General features: G+C 49.3%; 13 non-coding genes across 13 annotated transcripts; all 13 read left to right on the plus strand.

Annotated features, from left to right (window-relative positions):
* The first annotated feature begins 90 nt into the window (after positions 1-90).
* Positions 91-164, plus strand: TRNAI-AAU (transfer RNA isoleucine (anticodon AAU)). The gene has a single exon. It is a non-coding gene; the product is annotated as a tRNA-Ile (tRNA).
* A 2,154-nt stretch (positions 165-2,318) lies between these two features.
* On the plus strand, positions 2,319-2,392 carry TRNAI-AAU (transfer RNA isoleucine (anticodon AAU)). Its single transcript has one exon. It is a non-coding gene; the product is annotated as a tRNA-Ile (tRNA).
* Positions 2,393-3,804: 1,412 nt separating this feature from the next.
* TRNAI-AAU (transfer RNA isoleucine (anticodon AAU)) lies at positions 3,805-3,878 on the plus strand. The gene has a single exon. It is a non-coding gene; the product is annotated as a tRNA-Ile (tRNA).
* Positions 3,879-5,288: 1,410 nt separating this feature from the next.
* TRNAI-AAU (transfer RNA isoleucine (anticodon AAU)) lies at positions 5,289-5,362 on the plus strand. The gene has a single exon. It is a non-coding gene; the product is annotated as a tRNA-Ile (tRNA).
* Positions 5,363-6,031: 669 nt separating this feature from the next.
* TRNAI-AAU (transfer RNA isoleucine (anticodon AAU)) lies at positions 6,032-6,105 on the plus strand. The gene has a single exon. It is a non-coding gene; the product is annotated as a tRNA-Ile (tRNA).
* A 3,640-nt stretch (positions 6,106-9,745) lies between these two features.
* TRNAI-AAU (transfer RNA isoleucine (anticodon AAU)) lies at positions 9,746-9,819 on the plus strand. Its single transcript has one exon. It is a non-coding gene; the product is annotated as a tRNA-Ile (tRNA).
* Positions 9,820-12,717: 2,898 nt separating this feature from the next.
* On the plus strand, positions 12,718-12,791 carry TRNAI-AAU (transfer RNA isoleucine (anticodon AAU)). Its single transcript has one exon. It is a non-coding gene; the product is annotated as a tRNA-Ile (tRNA).
* Positions 12,792-16,432: 3,641 nt separating this feature from the next.
* Positions 16,433-16,506, plus strand: TRNAI-AAU (transfer RNA isoleucine (anticodon AAU)). The gene has a single exon. It is a non-coding gene; the product is annotated as a tRNA-Ile (tRNA).
* A 669-nt stretch (positions 16,507-17,175) lies between these two features.
* TRNAI-AAU (transfer RNA isoleucine (anticodon AAU)) lies at positions 17,176-17,249 on the plus strand. Its single transcript has one exon. It is a non-coding gene; the product is annotated as a tRNA-Ile (tRNA).
* A 1,411-nt stretch (positions 17,250-18,660) lies between these two features.
* Positions 18,661-18,734, plus strand: TRNAI-AAU (transfer RNA isoleucine (anticodon AAU)). Its single transcript has one exon. It is a non-coding gene; the product is annotated as a tRNA-Ile (tRNA).
* A 669-nt stretch (positions 18,735-19,403) lies between these two features.
* TRNAI-AAU (transfer RNA isoleucine (anticodon AAU)) lies at positions 19,404-19,477 on the plus strand. Its single transcript has one exon. It is a non-coding gene; the product is annotated as a tRNA-Ile (tRNA).
* Positions 19,478-20,146: 669 nt separating this feature from the next.
* Positions 20,147-20,220, plus strand: TRNAI-AAU (transfer RNA isoleucine (anticodon AAU)). The gene has a single exon. It is a non-coding gene; the product is annotated as a tRNA-Ile (tRNA).
* Positions 20,221-20,888: 668 nt separating this feature from the next.
* TRNAI-AAU (transfer RNA isoleucine (anticodon AAU)) lies at positions 20,889-20,962 on the plus strand. The gene has a single exon. It is a non-coding gene; the product is annotated as a tRNA-Ile (tRNA).
* The last annotated feature ends 49 nt before the right edge of the window (positions 20,963-21,011 follow it).

Consider the following 21,011-nt stretch of genomic DNA (forward strand, 5'->3'; position numbering starts at 1 on the left):
GTGGGCAAACGGACCTTTAATCCCTTTTATTCGGTAGACATTCGGGCGGGTAGGGCCGGAAAGCATCAGAAGACCGAGCACATCACATATGGCCGGTTAGCTCAGTTGGTTAGAGCGTGGTGCTAATAACGCCAAGGTCGCGGGTTCGATCCCCGTACGGGCCAGTTCCTCCGCTTTTGGTGAGCTTTAGTAGGAGGACTGTTAAGCCCTTCTACCGGGTACAAAGTCATACGGGATGGGCCAGAAAGCGTCAGATGAATGGCCACAGCCCACGGCCGGTCAGGGGCCAGATTCTTGAATTTTGGTGAGCTCTCTGTTATATAGTGGACAGGTTGCAAAACTCTTTCATTTCCGGCGAGCTCAGTTGGTTAGAGCATTATGCTAATAATGCCAAAGTCTCCAGTTCCATCTGTGTAGTTGCCTGGCTTTTCTCATCAGAATTAGGTCGGACCTGTCGGCCCTTTTATCCAGCTAGACAGTCATTTAAGAAGGCCCAGAAAGTGTTGTTAGATTTGCCAAAATACATGACCAGTGAGCTGAGTTGGTTAGAGCATTCTGCTAATCATGCCAAAGCCTCTGGTTCGAGCCCTGTAGTCACCTAGCTCTAATCTTCCCAAGTAGCTTAGAGTGCGATGCTAATTACATTAAGGTCGCAGCCTCAACCCCTGTGTGAGCCAGGCTCTTTTTTTCTGAAGACCCACTGCTATCTTTTGGACAGGTTGCACAGCCCTTTCTTTTCAATTGTGGGCAAACGGACCTTTAATCCCTTTTATTCGGTAGACATTCGGGCGGGTAGGGCCGGAAAGCATCAGAAGACCGAGCACATCACATATGGCCGGTTAGCTCAGTTGGTTAGAGCGTGGTGCTAATAACGCCAAGGTCGCGGGTTCGATCCCCATACGGGCCAGTTCCTCCGCTTTTGGTGAGCTTTAGTAGGAGGACTGTTAAGCCCTTCTACCGGGTACAAAGTCATACGGGATGGGCCAGAAAGCGTCAGATGAATGGCCACAGCCCACGGCCGGTCAGGGGCCAGATTCTTGAATTTTGGTGAGCTCTCTGTTATATAGTGGACAGGTTGCAAAACTCTTTCATTTCCGGCGAGCTCAGTTGGTTAGAGCATTATGCTAATAACGCCAAAGTCTCCAGTTCCATCTGTGTAGTTGCCTGGCTTTTCTCATCAGAATTAGGTCGGACCTGTCGGCCCTTTTATCCAGCTAGACAGTCATTTAAGAAGGCCCAGAAAGTGTTGTTAGATTTGCCAAAATACATGACCAGTGAGCTGAGTTGGTTAGAGCATTCTGCTAATCATGCCAAAGCCTCTGGTTCGAGCCCTGTAGTCACCTGGCTCTAATCTTCCCAAGTAGCTTAGAGTGCGATGCTAATTACATTAAGGTCGCAGCCTCAACCCCTGTGTGAGCCAGGCTCTTTTTTTCTGAAGACCCACTGCTATCTTTTGGACAGGTTGCACAGCCCTTTCTTTTCAATTGTGGGCAAACGGACCTTTAATCCCTTTTATTCGGTAGACATTCGGACGGGTAGGGCCGGAAAGCATCAGAAGACCGAACACATCACATATGGCCGGTTAGCTCAGTTGGTTAGAGCGTGGTGCTAATAACGCCAAGGTCGCGGGTTCGATCACCGTAAGGGCCAGTTCCTCCGCTTTTGCTGAGCTTTAGTAGGAGGACTGTTAAGCCCTTCTACCGGGTACAAAGTCATACGGGATGGGCCAGAAAGCGTCAGATGAATGGCCACAGCCCACGGCCGGTCAGGGCCAGATTCTTGAATTTTGGTGAGCTCTCTGTTATATAGTGGACAGGTTGCAAAACTCTTTCATTTCCGGCGAGCTCAGTTGGTTAGAGCATTATGCTAATAACGCCAAAGTCTCCAGTTCCATCTGTGTAGTTGCCTGGCTTTTCTCATCAGAATTAGGTCGGACCTGTCGGCCCTTTTATCCAGCTAGACAGTCATTTAAGAAGGCCCAGAAAGTGTTGTTAGATTTGCCAAAATACATGACCAGTGAGCTGAGTTGGTTAGAGCATTCTGCTAATCATGCCAAAGCCTCTGGTTCGAGCCCTGTAGTCACCTGGCTCTAATCTTCCCAAGTAGCTTAGAGTGCGATGCTAATTACATTAAGGTCGCAGCCTCAACCCCTGTGTGAGCCAGGCTCTTTTTTTCTGAAGACCCACTGCTATCTTTTGGACAGGTTGCACAGCCCTTTCTTTTCAATTGTGGGCAAACGGACCTTTAATCCCTTTTATTCGGTAGACATTCGGGCGGGTAGGGCCGGAAAGCATCAGAAGACCGAGCACATCACATATGGCCGGTTAGCTCAGTTGGTTAGAGCGTGGTGCTAATAACGCCAAGGTCGCGGGTTCGATCCCCGTACGGGCCAGTTCCTCCGCTTTTGGTGAGCTTTAGTAGGAGGACTGTTAAGCCCTTCTACCGGGTACAAAGTCATACGGGATGGGCCAGAAAGCGTCAGATGAATGGCCACAGCCCACGGCCGGTCAGGGGCCAGATTCTTGAATTTTGGTGAGCTCTCTGTTATATAGTGGACAGGTTGCAAAACTCTTTCATTTCCGGCGAGCTCAGTTGGTTAGAGCATTATGCTAATAACGCCAAAGTCTCCAGTTCCATCTGTGTAGTTGCCTGGCTTTTCTCATCAGAATTAGGTCGGACCTGTCGGCCCTTTTATCCAGCTAGACAGTCATTTAAGAAGGCCCAGAAAGTGTTGTTAGATTTGCCAAAATACATGACCAGTGAGCTGAGTTGGTTAGAGCATTCTGCTAATCATGCCAAAGCCTCTGGTTCGAGCCCTGTAGTCACCTGGCTCTAATCTTCCCAAGTAGCTTAGAGTGCGATGCTAATTACATTAAGGTCGCAGCCTCAACCCCTGTGTGAGCCAGGCTCTTTTTTTCTGAAGACCCACTGCTATCTTTTGGACAGGTTGCACAGCCCTTTCTTTTCAATTGTGGGCAAACGGACCTTTAATCCCTTTTATTCGGTAGACATTCGGGCGGGTAGGGCCGGAAAGCATCAGAAGACCGAGCACATCACATATGGCCGGTTAGCTCAGTTGGTTAGAGCGTGGTGCTAATAACGCCAAGGTCGCGGCTTCGATCCCCGTACGGGCCAGTTCCTCCGCTTTTGGTGAGCTTTAGTAGGAGGACTGTTAAGCCCTTCTACCGGGTACAAAGTCATACGGGATGGGCCAGAAAGCGTCAGATGAATGGCCACAGCCCACGGCCGGTCAGGGGCCAGATTCTTGAATTTTGGTGAGCTCTCTGTTATATAGTGGACAGGTTGCAAAACTCTTTCATTTCCGGCGAGCTCAGTTGGTTAGAGCATTATGCTAATAATGCCAAAGTCTCCAGTTCCATCTGTGTAGTTGCCTGGCTTTTCTCATCAGAATTAGGTCGGACCTGTCGGCCCTTTTATCCAGCTAGACAGTCATTTAAGAAGGCCCAGAAAGTGTTGTTAGATTTGCCAAAATACATGACCAGTGAGCTGAGTTGGTTAGAGCATTCTGCTAATCATGCCAAAGCCTCTGGTTCGAGCCCTGTAGTCACCTAGCTCTAATCTTCCCAAGTAGCTTAGAGTGCGATGCTAATTACATTAAGGTCGCAGCCTCAACCCCTGTGTGAGCCAGGCTCTTTTTTTCTGAAGACCCACTGCTATCTTTTGGACAGGTTGCACAGCCCTTTCTTTTCAATTGTGGGCAAACGGACCTTTAATCCCTTTTATTCGGTAGACATTCGGGCGGGTAGGGCCGGAAAGCATCAGAAGACCGAGCACATCACATATGGCCGGTTAGCTCAGTTGGTTAGAGCGTGGTGCTAATAACGCCAAGGTCGCGGGTTCGATCCCCGTACGGGCCAGTTCCTCCGCTTTTGGTGAGCTTTAGTAGGAGGACTGTTAAGCCCTTCTACCGGGTACAAAGTCATACGGGATGGGCCAGAAAGCGTCAGATGAATGGCCACAGCCCACGGCCGGTCAGGGGCCAGATTCTTGAATTTTGGTGAGCTCTCTGTTATATAGTGGACAGGTTGCAAAACTCTTTCATTTCCGGCGAGCTCAGTTGGTTAGAGCATTATGCTAATAACGCCAAAGTCTCCAGTTCCATCTGTGTAGTTGCCTGGCTTTTCTCATCAGAATTAGGTCGGACCTGTCGGCCCTTTTATCCAGCTAGACAGTCATTTAAGAAGGCCCAGAAAGTGTTGTTAGATTTGCCAAAATACATGACCAGTGAGCTGAGTTGGTTAGAGCATTCTGCTAATCATGCCAAAGCCTCTGGTTCGAGCCCTGTAGTCACCTGGCTCTAATCTTCCCAAGTAGCTTAGAGTGCGATGCTAATTACATTAAGGTCGCAGCCTCAACCCCTGTGTGAGCCAGGCTCTTTTTTTCTGAAGACCCACTGCTATCTTTTGGACAGGTTGCACAGCCCTTTCTTTTCAATTGTGGGCAAACGGACCTTTAATCCCTTTTATTCGGTAGACATTCGGGCGGGTAGGGCCGGAAAGCATCAGAAGACCAACACATCACATATGGCCGGTTAGCTCAGTTGGTTAGAGCGTGGTGCTAATAACGCCAAGGTCGTGGGTTCGATCCCCGTACGGGCCAGTTCCTCCGCTTTTGGTGAGCTTTAGTAGGAGGACTGTTAAGCCCTTCTACCGGGTACAAAGTCATACGGGATGGGCCAGAAAGCGTCAGATGAATGGCCACAGCCCACGGCCGGTCAGGGGCCAGATTCTTGAATTTTGGTGAGCTCTCTGTTATATAGTGGACAGGTTGCAAAACTCTTTCATTTCCGGCGAGCTCAGTTGGTTAGAGCATTATGCTAATAACGCCAAAGTCTCCAGTTCCATCTGTGTAGTTGCCTGGCTTTTCTCATCAGAATTAGGTCGGACCTGTCGGCCCTTTTATCCAGCTAGACAGTCATTTAAGAAGGCCCAGAAAGTGTTGTTAGATTTGCCAAAATACATGACCAGTGAGCTGAGTTGGTTAGAGCATTCTGCTAATCATGCCAAAGCCTCTGGTTTGAGCCCTGTAGTCACCTGGCTCTAATCTTCCCAAGTAGCTTAGAGTGCGATGCTAATTACATTAAGGTCGCAGCCTCAACCCCTGTGTGAGCCAGGCTCTTTTTTTCTGAAGACCCACTGCTATCTTTTGGACAGGTTGCACAGCCCTTTCTTTTCAATTGTGGGCAAACGGACCTTTAATCCCTTTTATTCGGTAGACATTCGGGCGGGTAGGGCCGGAAAGCATCAGAAGACCGACACATCACATATGGCCGGTTAGCTCAGTTGGTTAGAGCGTGGTGCTAATAACGCCAAGGTCGCGGGTTCGATCCCCGTACGGGCCAGTTCCTCCGCTTTTGGTGAGCTTTAGTAGGAGGACTGTTAAGCCCTTCTACCGGGTACAAAGTCATACGGGATGGGCCAGAAAGCGTCAGATGAATGGCCACAGCCCACGGCCGGTCAGGGGCCAGATTCTTGAATTTTGGTGAGCTCTCTGTTATATAGTGGACAGGTTGCAAAACTCTTTCATTTCCGGCGAGCTCAGTTGGTTAGAGCATTATGCTAATAATGCCAAAGTCTCCAGTTCCATCTGTGTAGTTGCCTGGCTTTTCTCATCAGAATTAGGTCGGACCTGTCGGCCCTTTTATCCAGCTAGACAGTCATTTAAGAAGGCCCAGAAAGTGTTGTTAGATTTGCCAAAATACATGACCAGTGAGCTGAGTTGGTTAGAGCATTCTGCTAATCATGCCAAAGCCTCTGGTTCGAGCCCTGTAGTCACCTGGCTCTAATCTTCCCAAGTAGCTTAGAGTGCGATGCTAATTACATTAAGGTCGCAGCCTCAACCCCTGTGTGAGCCAGGCTCTTTTTTTCTGAAGACCCACTGCTATCTTTTGGACAGGTTGCACAGCCCTTTCTTTTCAATTGTGGGCAAACGGACCTTTAATCCCTTTTATTCGGTAGACATTCGGGCGGGTAGGGCCGGAAAGCATCAGAAGACCGAGCACATCACATATGGCCGGTTAGCTCAGTTGGTTAGAGCGTGGTGCTAATAACGCCAAGGTCGCGGGTTCGATCCCCGTACGGGCCAGTTCCTCCGCTTTTGGTGAGCTTTAGTAGGAGGACTGTTAAGCCCTTCTACCGGGTACAAAGTCATACGGGATGGGCCAGAAAGCGTCAGATGAATGGCCACAGCCCACGGCCGGTCAGGGGCCAGATTCTTGAATTTTGGTGAGCTCTCTGTTATATAGTGGACAGGTTGCAAAACTCTTTCATTTCCGGCGAGCTCAGTTGGTTAGAGCATTATGCTAATAACGCCAAAGTCTCCAGTTCCATCTGTGTAGTTGCCTGGCTTTTCTCATCAGAATTAGGTCGGACCTGTCGGCCCTTTTATCCAGCTAGACAGTCATTTAAGAAGGCCCAGAAAGTGTTGTTAGATTTGCCAAAATACATGACCAGTGAGCTGAGTTGGTTAGAGCATTCTGCTAATCATGCCAAAGCCTCTGGTTCGAGCCCTGTAGTCACCTGGCTCTAATCTTCCCAAGTAGCTTAGAGTGCGATGCTAATTACATTAAGGTCGCAGCCTCAACCCCTGTGTGAGCCAGGCTCTTTTTTTCTGAAGACCCACTGCTATCTTTTGGACAGGTTGCACAGCCCTTTCTTTTCAATTGTGGGCAAACGGACCTTTAATCCCTTTTATTCGGTAGACATTCGGGCGGGTAGGGCCGGAAAGCATCAGAAGACCGAGCACATCACATATGGCCGGTTAGCTCAGTTGGTTAGAGCGTGGTGCTAATAACGCCAAGGTCGCGGGTTGATCCCCGTACGGGCCAGTTCCTCCGCTTTTGGTGAGCTTTAGTAGGAGGACTGTTAAGCCCTTCTACCGGGTACAAAGTCATACGGGATGGGCCAGAAAGCGTCAGATGAATGGCCACAGCCCACGGCCGGTCAGGGGCCAGATTCTTGAATTTTGGTGAGCTCTCTGTTATATAGTGGACAGGTTGCAAAACTCTTTCATTTCCGGCGAGCTCAGTTGGTTAGAGCATTATGCTAATAACGCCAAAGTCTCCAGTTCCATCTGTGTAGTTGCCTGGCTTTTCTCATCAGAATTAGGTCGGACCTGTCGGCCCTTTTATCCAGCTAGACAGTCATTTAAGAAGGCCCAGAAAGTGTTGTTAGATTTGCCAAAATACATGACCAGTGAGCTGAGTTGGTTAGAGCATTCTGCTAATCATGCCAAAGCCTCTGGTTCGAGCCCTGTAGTCACCTGGCTCTAATCTTCCCAAGTAGCTTAGAGTGCGATGCTAATTACATTAAGGTCGCAGCCTCAACCCCTGTGTGAGCCAGGCTCTTTTTTTCTGAAGACCCACTGCTATCTTTTGGACAGGTTGCACAGCCCTTTCTTTTCAATTGTGGGCAAACGGACCTTTAATCCCTTTTATTCGGTAGACATTCGGGCGGGTAGGGCCGGAAAGCATCAGAAGACCGAGCACATCACATATGGCCGGTTAGCTCAGTTGGTTAGAGCGTGGTGCTAATAACGCCAAGGTCGCGGCTTCGATCCCCGTACGGGCCAGTTCCTCCGCTTTTGGTGAGCTTTAGTAGGAGGACTGTTAAGCCCTTCTACCGGGTACAAAGTCATACGGGATGGGCCAGAAAGCGTCAGATGAATGGCCACAGCCCACGGCCGGTCAGGGGCCAGATTCTTGAATTTTGGTGAGCTCTCTGTTATATAGTGGACAGGTTGCAAAACTCTTTCATTTCCGGCGAGCTCAGTTGGTTAGAGCATTATGCTAATAATGCCAAAGTCTCCAGTTCCATCTGTGTAGTTGCCTGGCTTTTCTCATCAGAATTAGGTCGGACCTGTCGGCCCTTTTATCCAGCTAGACAGTCATTTAAGAAGGCCCAGAAAGTGTTGTTAGATTTGCCAAAATACATGACCAGTGAGCTGAGTTGGTTAGAGCATTCTGCTAATCATGCCAAAGCCTCTGGTTCGAGCCCTGTAGTCACCTGGCTCTAATCTTCCCAAGTAGCTTAGAGTGCGATGCTAATTACATTAAGGTCGCAGCCTCAACCCCTGTGTGAGCCAGGCTCTTTTTTTCTGAAGACCCACTGCTATCTTTTGGACAGGTTGCACAGCCCTTTCTTTTCAATTGTGGGCAAACGGACCTTTAATCCCTTTTATTCGGTAGACATTCGGGCGGGTAGGGCCGGAAAGCATCAGAAGACCGAGCACATCACATATGGCCGGTTAGCTCAGTTGGTTAGAGCGTGGTGCTAATAACGCCAAGGTCGCGGCTTCGATCCCCGTACGGGCCAGTTCCTCCGCTTTTGGTGAGCTTTAGTAGGAGGACTGTTAAGCCCTTCTACCGGGTACAAAGTCATACGGGATGGGCCAGAAAGCGTCAGATGAATGGCCACAGCCCACGGCCGGTCAGGGGCCAGATTCTTGAATTTTGGTGAGCTCTCTGTTATATAGTGGACAGGTTGCAAAACTCTTTCATTTCCGGCGAGCTCAGTTGGTTAGAGCATTATGCTAATAATGCCAAAGTCTCCAGTTCCATCTGTGTAGTTGCCTGGCTTTTCTCATCAGAATTAGGTCGGACCTGTCGGCCCTTTTATCCAGCTAGACAGTCATTTAAGAAGGCCCAGAAAGTGTTGTTAGATTTGCCAAAATACATGACCAGTGACCTGAGTTGGTTAGAGCATTCTGCTAATCATGCCAAAGCCTCTGGTTCGAGCCCTGTAGTCACCTGGCTCTAATCTTCCCAAGTAGCTTAGAGTGCGATGCTAATTACATTAAGGTCGCAGCCTCAACCCCTGTGTGAGCCAGGCTCTTTTTTTCTGAAGACCCACTGCTATCTTTTGGACAGGTTGCACAGCCCTTTCTTTTCAATTGTGGGCAAACGGACCTTTAATCCCTTTTATTCGGTAGACATTCGGGCGGGTAGGGCCGGAAAGCATCAGAAGACCGAGCACATCACATATGGCCAGTTAGCTCAGTTGGTTAGAGCGTGGTGCTAATAACGCCAAGGTCTCGGCTTCGATCCCCGTACGGGCCAGTTCCTCCGCTTTTGGTGAGCTTTAGTAGGAGGACTGTTAAGCCCTTCTACCGGGTACAAAGTCATACGGGATGGGCCAGAAAGCGTCAGATGAATGGCCACAGCCCACGGCCGGTCAGGGGCCAGATTCTTGAATTTTGGTGAGCTCTCTGTTATATAGTGGACAGGTTGCAAAACTCTTTCATTTCCGGCGAGCTCAGTTGGTTAGAGCATTATGCTAATAATGCCAAAGTCTCCAGTTCCATCTGTGTAGTTGCCTGGCTTTTCTCATCAGAATTAGGTCGGACCTGTCGGCCCTTTTATCCAGCTAGACAGTCATTTAAGAAGGCCCAGAAAGTGTTGTTAGATTTGCCAAAATACATGACCAGTGACCTGAGTTGGTTAGAGCATTCTGCTAATCATGCCAAAGCCTCTGGTTCGAGCCCTGTAGTCACCTGGCTCTAATCTTCCCAAGTAGCTTAGAGTGCGATGCTAATTACATTAAGGTCGCAGCCTCAACCCCTGTGTGAGCCAGGCTCTTTTTTTCTGAAGACCCACTGCTATCTTTTGGACAGGTTGCACAGCCCTTTCTTTTCAATTGTGGGCAAACGGACCTTTAATCCCTTTTATTCGGTAGACATTCGGGCGGGTAGGGCCGGAAAGCATCAGAAGACCGAGCACATCACATATGGCCGGTTAGCTCAGTTGGTTAGAGCGTGGTGCTAATAACGCCAAGGTCGCGGGTTCGATCCCCGTACGGGCCAGTTCCTCCGCTTTTGGTGAGCTTTAGTAGGAGGACTGTTAAGCCCTTCTACCGGGTACAAAGTCATACGGGATGGGCCAGAAAGCGTCAGATGAATGGCCACAGCCCACGGCCGGTCAGGGGCCAGATTCTTGAATTTTGGTGAGCTCTCTGTTATATAGTGGACAGGTTGCAAAACTCTTTCATTTCCGGCGAGCTCAGTTGGTTAGAGCATTATGCTAATAATGCCAAAGTCTCCAGTTCCATCTGTGTAGTTGCCTGGCTTTTCTCATCAGAATTAGGTCGGACCTGTCGGCCCTTTTATCCAGCTAGACAGTCATTTAAGAAGGCCCAGAAAGTGTTGTTAGATTTGCCAAAATACATGACCAGTGACCTGAGTTGGTTAGAGCATTCTGCTAATCATGCCAAAGCCTCTGGTTCGAGCCCTGTAGTCACCTGGCTCTAATCTTCCCAAGTAGCTTAGAGTGCGATGCTAATTACATTAAGGTCGCAGCCTCAACCCCTGTGTGAGCCAGGCTCTTTTTTTCTGAAGACCCACTGCTATCTTTTGGACAGGTTGCACAGCCCTTTCTTTTCAATTGTGGGCAAACGGACCTTTAATCCCTTTTATTCGGTAGACATTCGGGCGGGTAGGGCCGGAAAGCATCAGAAGACCGAGCACATCACATATGGCCAGTTAGCTCAGTTGGTTAGAGCGTGGTGCTAATAACGCCAAGGTCGCGGCTTCGATCCCCGTACGGGCCAGTTCCTCCGCTTTTGGTGAGCTTTAGTAGGAGGACTGTTAAGCCCTTCTACCGGGTACAAAGTCATACGGGATGGGCCAGAAAGCGTCAGATGAATGGCCACAGCCCACGGCCGGTCAGGGGCCAGATTCTTGAATTTTGGTGAGCTCTCTGTTATATAGTGGACAGGTTGCAAAACTCTTTCATTTCCGGCGAGCTCAGTTGGTTAGAGCATTATGCTAATAATGCCAAAGTCTCCAGTTCCATCTGTGTAGTTGCCTGGCTTTTCTCATCAGAATTAGGTCGGACCTGTCGGCCCTTTTATCCAGCTAGACAGTCATTTAAGAAGGCCCAGAAAGTGTTGTTAGATTTGCCAAAATACATGACCAGTGAGCTGAGTTGGTTAGAGCATTCTGCTAATCATGCCAAAGCCTCTGGTTCGAGCCCTGTAGTCACCTGGCTCTAATCTTCCCAAGTAGCTTAGAGTGCGATGCTAATTACATTAAGGTCGCAGCCTCAACCCCTGTGTGAGCCAGGCTCTTTTTTTCTGAAGACCCACTGCTATCTTTTGGACAGGTTGCACAGCCCTTTCTTTTCAATTGTGGGCAAACGGACCTTTAATCCCTTTTATTCGGTAGACATTCGGGCGGGTAGGGCCGGAAAGCATCAGAAGACCGAGCACATCACATATGGCCGGTTAGCTCAGTTGGTTAGAGCGTGGTGCTAATAACGCCAAGGTCGTGGGTTCGATCCCCGTACGGGCCAGTTCCTCCGCTTTTGGTGAGCTTTAGTAGGAGGACTGTTAAGCCCTTCTACCGGGTACAAAGTCATACGGGATGGGCCAGAAAGCGTCAGATGAATGGCCACAGCCCACGGCCGGTCAGGGGCCAGATTCTTGAATTTTGGTGAGCTCTCTGTTATATAGTGGACAGGTTGCAAAACTCTTTCATTTCCGGCGAGCTCAGTTGGTTAGAGCATTATGCTAATAATGCCAAAGTCTCCAGTTCCATCTGTGTAGTTGCCTGGCTTTTCTCATCAGAATTAGGTCGGACCTGTCGGCCCTTTTATCCAGCTAGACAGTCATTTAAGAAGGCCCAGAAAGTGTTGTTAGATTTGCCAAAATACATGACCAGTGACCTGAGTTGGTTAGAGCATTCTGCTAATCATGCCAAAGCCTCTGGTTCGAGCCCTGTAGTCACCTGGCTCTAATCTTCCCAAGTAGCTTAGAGTGCGATGCTAATTACATTAAGGTCGCAGCCTCAACCCCTGTGTGAGCCAGGCTCTTTTTTTCTGAAGACCCACTGCTATCTTTTGGACAGGTTGCACAGCCCTTTCTTTTCAATTGTGGGCAAACGGACCTTTAATCCCTTTTATTCGGTAGACATTCGGGCGGGTAGGGCCGGAAAGCATCAGAAGACCGAGCACATCACATATGGCCGGTTAGCTCAGTTGGTTAGAGCGTGGTGCTAATAACGCCAAGGTCGCGGCTTCGATCCCCGTACGGGCCAGTTCCTCCGCTTTTGGTGAGCTTTAGTAGGAGGACTGTTAAGCCCTTCTACCGGGTACAAAGTCATACGGGATGGGCCAGAAAGCGTCAGATGAATGGCCACAGCCCACGGCCGGTCAGGGGCCAGATTCTTGAATTTTGGTGAGCTCTCTGTTATATAGTGGACAGGTTGCAAAACTCTTTCATTTCCGGCGAGCTCAGTTGGTTAGAGCATTATGCTAATAATGCCAAAGTCTCCAGTTCCATCTGTGTAGTTGCCTGGCTTTTCTCATCAGAATTAGGTCGGACCTGTCGGCCCTTTTATCCAGCTAGACAGTCATTTAAGAAGGCCCAGAAAGTGTTGTTAGATTTGCCAAAATACATGACCAGTGAGCTGAGTTGGTTAGAGCATTCTGCTAATCATGCCAAAGCCTCTGGTTCGAGCCCTGTAGTCACCTGGCTCTAATCTTCCCAAGTAGCTTAGAGTGCGATGCTAATTACATTAAGGTCGCAGCCTCAACCCCTGTGTGAGCCAGGCTCTTTTTTTCTGAAGACCCACTGCTATCTTTTGGACAGGTTTCACAGCCCTTTCTTTTCAATTGTGGGCAAACGGACCTTTAATCCCTTTTATTCGGTAGACATTCGGGCGGGTAGGGCCGGAAAGCATCAGAAGACCGAGCACATCACATATGGCCGGTTAGCTCAGTTGGTTAGAGCGTGGTGCTAATAACGCCAAGGTCGCGGGTTCGATCCCCGTACGGGCCAGTTCCTCCGCTTTTGGTGAGCTTTAGTAGGAGGACTGTTAAGCCCTTCTACCGGGTACAAAGTCATACGGGATGGGCCAGAAAGCGTCAGATGAATGGCCACAGCCCACGGCCGGTCAGGGGCCAGATTCTTGAATTTTGGTGAGCTCTCTGTTATATAGTGGACAGGTTGCAAAACTCTTTCATTTCCGGCGAGCTCAGTTGGTTAGAGCATTATGCTAATAATGCCAAAGTCTCCAGTTCCATCTGTGTAGTTGCCTGGCTTTTCTCATCAGAATTAGGTCGGACCTGTCGGCCCTTTTATCCAGCTAGACAGTCATTTAAGAAGGCCCAGAAAGTGTTGTTAGATTTGCCAAAATACATGACCAGTGAGCTGAGTTGGTTAGAGCATTCTGCTAATCATGCCAAAGCCTCTGGTTCGAGCCCTGTAGTCACCTGGCTCTAATCTTCCCAAGTAGCTTAGAGTGCGATGCTAATTACATTAAGGTCGCAGCCTCAACCCCTGTGTGAGCCAGGCTCTTTTTTTCTGAAGACCCACTGCTATCTTTTGGACAGGTTGCACAGCCCTTTCTTTTCAATTGTGGGCAAACGGACCTTTAATCCCTTTTATTCGGTAGACATTCGGGCGGGTAGGGCCGGAAAGCATCAGAAGACCGAGCACATCACATATGGCCGGTTAGCTCAGTTGGTTAGAGCGTGGTGCTAATAACGCCAAGGTCGCGGCTTCGATCCCCGTACGGGCCAGTTCCTCCGCTTTTGGTGAGCTTTAGTAGGAGGACTGTTAAGCCCTTCTACCGGGTACAAAGTCATACGGGATGGGCCAGAAAGCGTCAGATGAATGGCCACAGCCCACGGCCGGTCAGGGGCCAGATTCTTGAATTTTGGTGAGCTCTCTGTTATATAGTGGACAGGTTGCAAAACTCTTTCATTTCCGGCGAGCTCAGTTGGTTAGAGCATTATGCTAATAATGCCAAAGTCTCTAGTTCCATCTGTGTAGTTGCCTGGCTTTTCTCATCAGAATTAGGTCGGACCTGTCGGCCCTTTTATCCAGCTAGACAGTCATTTAAGAAGGCCCAGAAAGTGTTGTTAGATTTGCCAAAATACATGACCAGTGAGCTGAGTTGGTTAGAGCATTCTGCTAATCATGCCAAAGCCTCTGGTTCGAGCCCTGTAGTCACCTGGCTCTAATCTTCCCAAGTAGCTTAGAGTGCGATGCTAATTACATTAAGGTCGCAGCCTCAACCCCTGTGTGAGCCAGGCTCTTTTTTTCTGAAGACCCACTGCTATCTTTTGGACAGGTTGCACAGCCCTTTCTTTTCAATTGTGGGCAAACGGACCTTTAATCCCTTTTATTCGGTAGACATTCGGGCGGGTAGGGCCGGAAAGCATCAGAAGACCGAGCACATCACATATGGCCGGTTAGCTCAGTTGGTTAGAGCGTGGTGCTAATAACGCCAAGGTCGTGGCTTCGATCCCCGTACGGGCCAGTTCCTCCGCTTTTGGTGAGCTTTAGTAGGAGGACTGTTAAGCCCTTCTACCGGGTACAAAGTCATACGGGATGGGCCAGAAAGCGTCAGATGAATGGCCACAGCCCACGGCCGGTCAGGGGCCAGATTCTTGAATTTTGGTGAGCTCTCTGTTATATAGTGGACAGGTTGCAAAACTCTTTCATTTCCGGCAAGCTCAGTTGGTTAGAGCATTATTCTAATAATGCCAAAGTCTCCAGTTCCATCTGTGTAGTTGCCTGGCTTTTCTCATCAGAATTAGGTCGGACCTGTCGGCCCTTTTATCCAGCTAGACAGTCATTTAAGAAGGCCCAGAAAGTGTTGTTAGATTTGCCAAAATACATGACCAGTGAGCTGAGTTGGTTAGAGCATTCTGCTAATCATGCCAAAGCCTCTGGTTCGAGCCCTGTAGTCACCTGGCTCTAATCTTCCCAAGTAGCTTAGAGTGCGATGCTAATTACATTAAGGTCGCAGCCTCAACCCCTGTGTGAGCCAGGCTCTTTTTTTCTGAAGACCCACTGCTATCTTTTGGACAGGTTGCACAGCCCTTTCTTTTCAATTGTGGGCAAACGGACCTTTAATCCCTTTTATTCGGTAGACATTCGGGCGGGTAGGGCCGGAAAGCATCAGAAGACCGAGCACATCACATATGGCCGGTTAGCTCAGTTGGTTAGAGCGTGGTGCTAATAACGCCAAGGTCGCGGCTTCGATCCCCGTACGGGCCAGTTCCTCCGCTTTTGGTGAGCTTTAGTAGGAGGACTGTTAAGCCCTTCTACCGGGTACAAAGTCATACGGGATGGGCCAGAAAGCGTCAGATGAATGGCCACAGCCCACGGCCGGTCAGGGGCCAGATTCTTGAATTTTGGTGAGCTCTCTGTTATATAGTGGACAGGTTGCAAAACTCTTTCATTTCCGGCGAGCTCAGTTGGTTAGAGCATTATGCTAATAATGCCAAAGTCTCCAGTTCCATCTGTGTAGTTGCCTGGCTTTTCTCATCAGAATTAGGTCGGACCTGTCGGCCCTTTTATCCAGCTAGACAGTCATTTAAGAAGGCCCAGAAAGTGTTGTTAGATTTGCCAAAATACATGACCAGTGACCTGAGTTGGTTAGAGCATTCTGCTAATCATGCCAAAGCCTCTGGTTCGAGCCCTGTAGTCACCTGGCTCTAATCTTCCCAAGTAGCTTAGAGTGCGATGCTAATTACATTAAGGTCGCAGCCTCAACCCCTGTGTGAGCCAGGCTCTTTTTTTCTGAAGACCCACTGCTATCTTTTGGACAGGTTGCACAGCCCTTTCTTTTCAATTGTGGGCAAACGGACCTTTAATCCCTTTTATTCGGTAGACATTCGGGCGGGTAGGGCCGGAAAGCATCAGAAGACCGAGCACATCACATATGGCCGGTTAGCTCAGTTGGTTAGAGCGTGGTGCTAATAACGCCAAGGTCGCGGCTTCGATCCCCGTACGGGCCAGTTCCTCCGCTTTTGGTGAGCTTTAGTAGGAGGACTGTTAAGCCCTTCTACCGGGTACAAAGTCATACGGGATGGGCCAGAAAGCGTCAGATGAATGGCCACAGCCCACGGCCGGTCAGGGGCCAGATTCTTGAATTTTGGTGAGCTCTCTGTTATATAGTGGACAGGTTGCAAAACTCTTTCATTTCCGGCGAGCTCAGTTGGTTAGAGCATTATGCTAATAATGCCAAAGTCTCCAGTTCCATCTGTGTAGTTGCCTGGCTTTTCTCATCAGAATTAGGTCGGACCTGTCGGCCCTTTTATCCAGCTAGACAGTCATTTAAGAAGGCCCAGAAAGTGTTGTTAGATTTGCCAAAATACATGACCAGTGAGCTGAGATGGTTAGAGCATTCTGCTAATCATGCCAAAGCCTCTGGTTCGAGCCCTGTAGTCACCTGGCTCTAATCTTCCCAAGTAGCTTAGAGTGCGATGCTAATTACATTAAGGGCGCAGCCTCAACCCCTGTGTGAGCCAGGCTCTTTTTTTCTGAAGACCCACTGCTATCTTTTGGACAGGTTGCACAGCCCTTTCTTTTCAATTGTGGGCAAACGGACCTTTAATCCCTTTTATTCGGTAGACATTCGGGCGGGTAGGGCCGGAAAGCATCAGAAGACCGAGCACATCACATATGGCCGGTTAGCTCAGTTGGTTAGAGCGTGGTGCTAATAACGCCAAGGTCGCGGGTTCGATCCCCGTACGGGCCAGTTCCTCCGCTTTTGGTGAGCTTTAGTAGGAGGACTGTTAAGCCCTTCTACCGGGTACAAAGTCATACGGGATGGGCCAGAAAGCGTCAGATGAATGGCCACAGCCCACGGCCGGTCAGGGGCCAGATTCTTGAATTTTGGTGAGCTCTCTGTTATATAGTGGACAGGTTGCAAAACTCTTTCATTTCCGGCGAGCTCAGTTGGTTAGAGCATTATGCTAATAATGCCAAAGTCTCCAGTTCCATCTGTGTAGTTGCCTGGCTTTTCTCATCAGAATTAGGTCGGACCTGTCGGCCCTTTTATCCAGCTAGACAGTCATTTAAGAAGGCCCAGAAAGTGTTGTTAGATTTGCCAAAATACATGACCAGTGAGCTGAGTTGGTTAGAGCATTCTGCTAATCATGCCAAAGCCTCTGGTTCGAGCCCTGTAGTCACCTGGCTCTAATCTTCCCAAGTAGCTTAGAATTCGATGCTAATTACATTAAGGGCGCAGCCTCAACCCCTGTGTGAGCCAGGCTCTTTTTTTCTGAAGACCCACTGCTATCTTTTGGACAGGTTGCACAGCCCTTTCTTTTCAATTGTGGGCAAACGGACCTTTAATCCCTTTTATTCGGTAGACATTCGGGCGGGTAGGGCCGGAAAGCATCAGAAGACCGAGCACATCACATATGGCCGGTTAGCTCAGTTGGTTAGAGCGTGGTGCTAATAACGCCAAGGTCGCGGGTTCGATCCCCGTACGGGCCAGTTCCTCCGCTTTTGGTGAGCTTTAGTAGGAGGACTGTTAAGCCCTTCTACCGGGTACAAAGTCATACGGGATGGGCCAGAAAGCGTCAGATGAATGGCCACAGCCCACGGCCGGTCAGGGGCCAGATTCTTGAATTTTGGTGAGCTCTCTGTTGTATAGTGGACAGGTTGCAAAACTCTTTCATTTCCGGCGAGCTCAGTTGGTTAGAGCATTATGCTAATAATGCCAAAGTCTCCAGTTCCATCTGTGTAGTTGCCTGGCTTTTCTCATCAGAATTAGGTCGGACCTGTCGGCCCTTTTATCCAGCTAGACAGTCATTTAAGAAGGCCCAGAAAGTGTTGTTAGATTTGCCAAAATACATGACCAGTGAGCTGAGTTGGTTAGAGCATTCTGCTAATCATGCCAAAGCCTCTGGTTCGAGCCCTGTAGTCACCTGGCTCTAATCTTCCCAAGTAGCTTAGAGTGCGATGCTAATTACATTAAGGGCGCAGCCTCAACCCCTGTGTGAGCCAGGCTCTTTTTTTCTGAAGACCCACTGCTATCTTTTGGACAGGTTGCACAGCCCTTTCTTTTCAATTGTGGGCAAACGGACCTTTAATCCCTTTTATTCGGTAGACATTCGGGCGGGTAGGGCCGGAAAGCATCAGAAGACCGAGCACATCACATATGGCCGGTTAGCTCAGTTGGTTAGAGCGTGGTGCTAATAACGCCAAGGTCGCGAGTTCGATCCCCGTACGGGCCAGTTCCTCCGCTTTTGGTGAGCTTTAGTAGGAGGACTGTTAAGCCCTTCTACCGGGTACAAAGTCATACGGGATGGGCCAGAAAGCGTCAGATGAATGGCCACAGCCCACGGCCGGTCAGGGGCCAGATTCTTGAATTTTGGTGAGCTCTCTGTTATATAGTGGACAGGTTGCAAAACTCTTTCATTTCCGGCGAGCTCAGTTGGTTAGAGCATTATGCTAATAATGCCAAAGTCTCCAGTTCCATCTGTGTAGTTGCCTGGCTTTTCTCATCAGAATTAGGTCGGACCTGTCGGCCCTTTTATCCAGCTAGACAGTCATTTAAGAAGGCCCAGAAAGTGTTGTTAGATTTGCCAAAATACATGACCAGTGACCTGAGTTGGTTAGAGCATTCTGCTAATCATGCCAAAGCCTCTGGTTCGAGCCCTGTAGTCACCTGGCTCTAATTTCCCAAGTAGCTTAGAGTGCGATGCTAATTACATTAAGGTCGCAGCCTCAACCCCTGTGTGAGCCAGGCTCTTTTTTTCTGAAGACCCACTGCTATCTTTTGGACAGGTTGCACAGCCCTTTCTTTTCAATTGTGGGCAAACGGACCTTTAATCCCTTTTATTCGGTAGACATTCGGGCGGGTAGGGCCGGAAAGCATCAGAAGACCGAGCACATCACATATGGCCGGTTAGCTCAGTTGGTTAGAGCGTGGTGCTAATAACGCCAAGGTCGCGGGTTCGATCCCCGTACGGGCCAGTTCCTCCGCTTTTGGTGAGCTTTAGTAGGAGGACTGTTAAGCCCTTCTACCGGGTACAAAGTCATACGGGATGGGCCAGAAAGCGTCAGATGAATGGCCACAGCCCACGGCCGGTCAGGGGCCAGATTCTTGAATTTTGGTGAGCTCTCTGTTATATAGTGGACAGGTTGCAAAACTCTTTCATTTCCGGCGAGCTCAGTTGGTTAGAGCATTATGCTAATAATGCCAAAGTCTCCAGTTCCATCTGTGTAGTTGCCTGGCTTTTCTCATCAGAATTAGGTCGGACCTGTCGGCCCTTTTATCCAGCTAGACAGTCATTTAAGAAGGCCCAGAAAGTGTTGTTAGATTTGCCAAAATACATGACCAGTGAGCTGAGTTGGTTAGAGCATTCTGCTAATCATGCCAAAGCCTCTGGTTCGAGCCCTGTAGTCACCTGGCTCTAATCTTCCCAAGTAGCTTAGAGTGCGTTGCTAATTACATTAAGGGCGCAGCCTCAACCCCTGTGTGAGCCAGGCTCTTTTTTTCTGAAGACCCACTGCTATCTTTTGGACAGGTTGCACAGCCCTTTCTTTTCAATTGTGGGCAAACGGACCTTTAATCCCTTTTATTCGGTAGACATTCGGGCGGGTAGGGCCGGAAAGCATCAGAAGACCGAGCACATCACATATGGCCGGTTAGCTCAGTTGGTTAGAGCGTGGTGCTAATAACGCCAAGGTCGCGGGTTCGATCCCCGTACGGGCCAGTTCCTCCGCTTTTGGTGAGCTTTAGTAGGAGGACTGTTAAGCCCTTCTACCGGGTACAAAGTCATACGGGATGGGCCAGAAAGCGTCAGATGAATGGCCACAGCCCACGGCCGGTCAGGGGCCAGATTCTTGAATTTTGGTGAGCTCTCTGTTATATAGTGGACAGGTTGCAAAACTCTTTCATTTCCGGCGAGCTCAGTTGGTTAGAGCATTATGCTAATAATGCCAAAGTCTCCAGTTCCATCTGTGTAGTTGCCTGGCTTTTCTCATCAGAATTAGGTCGGACCTGTCGGCCCTTTTATCCAGCTAGACAGTCATTTAAGAAGGCCCAGAAAGTGTTGTTAGATTTGCCAAAATACATGACCAGTGAGCTGAGTTGGTTAGAGCATTCTGCTAATCATGCCAAAGCCTCTGGTTCGAGCCCTGTAGTCACCTGGCTCTAATCTTCCCAAGTAGCTTAGAGTGCGATGCTAATTACATTAAGGGCGCAGCCTCAACCCCTGTGTGAGCCAGGCTCTTTTTTTCTGAAGACCCACTGCTATCTTTTGGACAGGTTGCACAGCCCTTTCTTTTCAATTGTGGGCAAACGGACCTTTAATCCCTTTTATTCGGTAGACATTCGGGCGGGTAGGGCCGGAAAGCATCAGAAGACCGAGCACATCACATATGGCCGGTTAGCTCAGTTGGTTAGAGCGTGGTGCTAATAACGCCAAGGTCGCGGGTTCGATCCCCGTACGGGCCAGTTCCTCCGCTTTTGGTGAGCTTTAGTAGGAGGACTGTTAAGCCCTTCTACCGGGTACAAAGTCATACGGGATGGGCCAGAAAGCGTCAGATGAATGGCCACAGCCCACGGCCGGTCAGGGGCCAGATTCTTGAATTTTGGTGAGCTCTCTGTTATATAGTGGACAGGTTGCAAAACTCTTTCATTTCCGGCGAGCTCAGTTGGTTAGAGCATTATGCTAATAATGCCAAAGTCTCCAGTTCCATCTGTGTAGTTGCCTGGCTTTTCTCATCAGAATTAGGTCGGACCTGTCGGCCCTTTTATCCAGCTAGACAGTCATTTAAGAAGGCCCAGAAAGTGTTGTTAGATTTGCCAAAATACATGACCAGTGACCTGAGTTGGTTAGAGCATTCTGCTAATCATGCCAAAGCCTCTGGTTCGAGCCCTGTAGTCACCTGGCTCTAATTTCCCAAGTAGCTTAGAGTGCGATGCTAATTACATTAAGGTCGCAGCCTCAACCCCTGTGTGAGCCAGGCTCTTTTTTTCTGAAGACCCACTGCTATCTTTTGGACAGGTTGCACAGCCCTTTCTTTTCAATTGTGGGCAAACGGACCTTTAATCCCTTTTATTCGGTAGACATTCGGGCGGGTAGGGCCGGAAAGCATCAGAAGACCGAGCACATCACATATGGCCGGTTAGCTCAGTTGGTTAGAGCGTGGTGCTAATAACGCCAAGGTCGCGGGTTCGATCCCCGTACGGGCCAGTTCCTCCGCTTTTGGTGAGCTTTAGTAGGAGGACTGTTAAGCCCTTCT

This window comes from Engystomops pustulosus, chromosome 4 (assembly GCF_040894005.1).
Source record: "Engystomops pustulosus chromosome 4, aEngPut4.maternal, whole genome shotgun sequence".
NCBI lineage: Eukaryota > Metazoa > Chordata > Amphibia > Anura > Leptodactylidae > Engystomops > Engystomops pustulosus.